The sequence below is a fragment of the Rhinolophus ferrumequinum genome, chromosome 9, assembly GCF_004115265.2.
Source record: "Rhinolophus ferrumequinum isolate MPI-CBG mRhiFer1 chromosome 9, mRhiFer1_v1.p, whole genome shotgun sequence".
Taxonomy (NCBI): Eukaryota; Metazoa; Chordata; class Mammalia; order Chiroptera; family Rhinolophidae; genus Rhinolophus; species Rhinolophus ferrumequinum.
Window position 1 is genome coordinate 66,538,130 of NC_046292.1, and position 5,100 is coordinate 66,543,229.

Sequence of the window (5,100 nt, forward strand, 5' to 3'; positions counted from 1 at the left end):
AAAAATATGGAATAATTCATGAATTTGCTGTTATCTTTGCACAGGAGCCATGCTAATCTTCTCTGTATCATTCCAATTTTTTATTATAAGTGCTATCGAGATGAGCACCACAGATATTTCTAAAAGGTGATTGTCATTGTCTGAGTATATCTTCCATAAAGGCATTGGTCAATTGTTGGCAAAATATTAATCAGATATGAAGGGGAAGGACCTCAAATTAATCCAATACTTTCTTGCATAATCTCCTCTCTTCGCTGACCTTTTACTCATGAACCCTTAGGTAAATAAAGAAAACATGATTCACATTTCCAATAAAATATGAAGTCTGTATTTCAGCTAAGGATCCTGCTGGGTCACACAGTAGACTTATAATTCCAAAGTAACTATATTGCATTTTGAAAGGAAACAAGGCAGTCATGTTTCATTGACAGAAAGCCCTCTTGAGCATGTCTCCTGGTAGGTAAAAAGGATCTGAGTCATTTACTGAGAGTGAATCATAAGTTCATATAAAACACCTACGAAACTTAATAGAGGAATGAGCTAAAACTACAAAAGTCACCCATTACTGTATAACTTTTCAAGTATCACTAATGCACAGCACCAGAGGATTAACTAATAGTATTCTGTTTTAATAGCATCTCTGCCATATCATTAACCCAAGCATAGTCCATAAAGTTACTCGAATATCCATAAATAAGCTTACTAAAGTTTATGTGTTTTCTAGTTCTATCACCTCAATAAGAAAAACAGCATCAAATTCCTCATCCAGCCTCAACTGTGTGGATCTGAAGGCTAGGGATTGGATAATAATATCAATGGTTATTATAAATGAATTCAAATTCCCACTGTGTCAGTTTTCCATGCCTTGTTTTCAAAAGATTATGCTTTTGATCCTAATTCTGCAAAGTAAAATGATATTGCTTCTAATGATATTCCACTATTCATCTATAACCTACCTTCAGATAGAACCTAGATAGATGATGTTTTCAAATCACTACCCAGTATATACTGGAAATTATACTGGTTTTGATAAAAATTAGTTGGAATATACCACCCACACAAAAAAGAAGTCCTATTTAATCCAATCTTCTATTGGAAATTCCAGGATTTATGTCACTATTATAGAAAAACTCATTTTGGTTATAGCACCAACATGGCCAAATAAATGACTTCAAGATGCTAGAAGAAAGTATTTGGCCAAGATAAATAGGTATTCAAACAGGCCTCCCCAGCTTACTCATTTTGCTATATGGAAAATGAACTAACTGAGTTTAATGTATACCAAATGAGATTTGGAAGCACGTTCTAATTCACTTCATTCTGTACCAGGAATGAGCAGTTTTTGATTTCCCTGCTTCCACCTTTAACCCCTACTGTGTATTCTCAACAAAATGGGCAAAGCGATCCCTTTAAAATATACATCAGATTATGTCACTCCTCTGCTCAAAATCTTTCCATGTCTCCCATGCTCTGAACAGTACAAACCAGATCCCTGGCACTGGTCTACAGGCAGTAAACAGTCTGGCCTCTCTGATCTATCTCTTACTCTCCCCTTCACTCACTTTCCTCCAGTTTCACTAGAAACAGTGTTTTTCAAACATGCCCAACATATTCACGCCTCAGGACTTTTGCATTCCTTGTCCCTCTGAGCAGAACACTCTTGTCTCTGACATGACTCATTCCTTCACCTCCGTCAGTTCTTTGCTCAAGTCACCATCTCACCAGGCGATGCTCTCCAACCAATTTAAAATGACATTTCATCCCCTCTCCCCACACTCTCAATTACCTCTTGTCCTAGTCTATGTTTCCTCCATAGCATTCATCACCTCCTAACATTCGACTTATCATATTTATGAAGTTTATTGCCTCTGTTCCTCACTAGAATTTAAATTCCACAAGGACAGAAAGTGTAGTCCGTTTTGTTCACTGCTCTGTACACCGAACTTGAAACCATACACAGCACATGGTAGGTACTTAATTATATCAGTTGCATGAAAAAGTGAATTCCAAAGTTGCTGAAAGTGGCAGAGATCTAAAACATTGAAAATGTGCAAATATTGTTAAAACCCATGACTTAAACTCTGTAAACCTCAGTTTTCTCGTCTGTGAAACGGAGTAATTATAGTATCTAACACTTAGGGCTGTTGTAAAGATGAAGGGAGAAAATAATGAAAGCATTTAACACAATGCTTTGCTTATTGATGAATTAGTCTGAAAGTAGTAAAAGCAAGAACGATAGAAACAATACCTAATGTCTGCATAGACTTGTATACTTCATGAAGGACACAATATTTTCATTAGATCCTCTCAGGATCCTCCCAGAGTCATTCCAAGAAAATATTAATACCTGGGTCCTCGGTGTCTGTGTCTCGGCAACATCAGGATGTCGCCAACCACAAGTCTATGTATGAAAGATGGAGGCAGTATTCAAACCCAAGTCTTCTGGGTCCAAGCCCTATGCTGTCTCCTCAGTATCAGAGAAAGGAAACATCACTTCCAACGCAAGGCATTAATAAAATGAAAGGTCTTTGAAGTGATGTTTTCTGTTTGGTTTTTCATTTATCGAATCTAGATGTTCACATAAAATGTGGCTTAGATGAGGCAATAGTCGTCATCACCCAGTACTCCGTGCAAACCCTAAGAAGTCAAGACTCAACCACTAGAAGACATTTTCTCACCGTTGATCATTGATTCAGTCACCTATGTGCACTTGAGAACACTTTCATTATCGAAGTGTGTCCCAACAAGCTTATAAACACCTCAAGACAAGGATTTTTAGAGGAGCTCCCCAACTCCTGATTCAGTCTTGTTTACAGGGTTAATGTTTAGTGAATTTTTAATGAATAAATAAACTAGTTCCTAAAAATGGGTGTGTTTACTGGTGCTGCTGACTTATCTTACAACACAGCATTGTCTCCTTTCTTTTCTACTAAAGTAATCAGTACATCATCATGCCCTATCCTATCCTCTGCAATTGTACTAATTGGAAAACTAGCTTCCCAGAATGCTGTGCAAAAAAAGAATTAGATCTTTAGGAAATGCTGAGTTAAACAAGTTCGAACAAGTGTTTTAACTACAGGACTTCTCAGAGCCTTTACTCCATTAATGCACATTGCAAATCTTCAAACTTTAGATAGCATTTTGCAAATTTCTTAAACCATGCATCCCACCAGAAACAAAGCTTTTGTATGGAGTTTCTCCCAAGGCCCCTTTTGTAGAGAACATGTTTATCTATAACAAATACACTCAGGGTCTTCAAAATTCATAAAAAATTCAAATGAAACACCAGGGACATGAAGAAATCAAGCAGTGCTCATATTTTTGTAAAGCTAGATACCTTACAGGGCAATTTGGGGGGGGCCTTACACAATTTCACGGACTTTAAGTAGAAGGCCAAAGCTGCTTGCAGGCAAAGTAGTTAAACTGATGATAGGGAGGGAAGCAAAGGACGTTCCTCTCCTGCTGGTCTGACCACAAGGTCTCTGGGCCCATGTAAATAAACACTTCTATAAAAAGGCAAATGTCATCAAAAGACCTTTATCACTTAATAGCATCTTGATTTTATCTACCAGGTAAGATTAAATAAACCTAATTAGCTACTGAGGGCAGAGACCACAGAACTTATATATTTAAACAAGGCCAAGAAGAGGATTGTTGACAGGTGAAATATGTCAGGGGAGAAGAGCAGTATTTGGGGTCCCTAAAGAAGGTGATGGGAAGGTCTTATCAGAAAGAAGGATCCAGTAAAATGGGAATGAAAGAACCTTGAATTCCACTTTGTCCACTTTGTACATTGGCCTCATGGTGGCTGTGAGGACAGATCTTGAGTACTGCAGTTTCCATAGGAAACACTAAGCAGAAAGCCAGCAGACCTAACCCAGTTTTGTAGACTCTATTGTTTACAGATACAAAGACATATAGGGAAGGATGTAGTGTCCAGAAAGGGCACTGACTTTAGCAAATGCAAGAAGTTACTGATCGTATGAGGTCCCCAGAACCTATCATAAGCATTCAAAGTCAAAATAAAATAGTCTTTTATCTGGTTCATACAAAACTATCCCATTCCCCCCTCTTTCTCCACTCCACCCCAAGCCTCCATCCTTAGCCTTGGCCCCTGAAAGAAGAGGGAATAGAAATTCGCCCTATTGTCTCTGTTGTGTGACAGATCTCCAAATGTATATTAACACACACCCTATTCACTATAATTGCACTGGATCCTACATTTTATTTTTTCAAGTTATAAAACTATATGGATGCTTTGAATAGTACACAAATCCCCTCCTCTCTTTCTGAAGGTAGAGATGGCTTGTGAATCATTAATGAAATCATTTGACTTCAAAATTTAGTCTCCTAGATTCCTAGACTCTTCCCTAAACTCTAAATCTGCAATTCCACACCCGAGTCCAGTTCCTTTTTTTCCTCACATTTCCACTGTGCTGTTTCTTCCAGGTTTTTGTGAATGTCCTGTGGAGACCTTCTTTCCAGGCAATCCTCATGCTAAGCACAGCTATCTGAGGCAAAGATTCTCTTAGGGCACCTCATTTTGGAAAATTTTAATGGGAGGGTTTTACATGGGTTAATCCTGATTTCTAAATGAGTCACCATGCCGCTGAGGGAGGATACACTGTCCCCAGATAAGCAGAGCCTACCACTGACCAACAGGGCAAGTCTTCACTCCACTCAGTCTCGCCCACAATTCCCTCTTCAGAACTGCTGAAATCTGTTCTTCCTTTGTCTTCTTAAGAAGATCTAATTTCCCCCTGGATCCTTTCCAGAATAAAACCCACTCATTTCCTTGACTTGCAATGTCCTCTTGAAAACTAAGTAATGAAAGCAGATGCTCTAACTCAGACACATATTTTCTCACTCAAATGTTCATCACAGCTTCCCACCCAAAGCTGAGGCATTATCTGTTGGGAAATTCACAATCTTTAAAGCCCACAGGAAGATTGGTCAGGGTGTTTTTATGGGTTCCATTGCTACAACTTTCAATTAATCCAAAATTTTGTTTTATAAAGCCTCCGTGTCCTTTCTCTGTTATGACTCCTATAGGATATCCGCAGAAAAACAGATATGCTTTTCTTTCTGAGAATCCTGTAC

General features: G+C 38.4%; 1 non-coding gene across 1 annotated transcript; it reads right to left on the minus strand.

Annotated features, from left to right (window-relative positions):
* Nucleotides 1-108, minus strand: LOC117027923 (U6 spliceosomal RNA). The gene has a single exon (XR_004424036.1). It is a non-coding gene; the product is annotated as a U6 spliceosomal RNA (small nuclear RNA).
* Between the last annotated feature and the right edge of the window lie 4,992 nt (nt 109-5,100).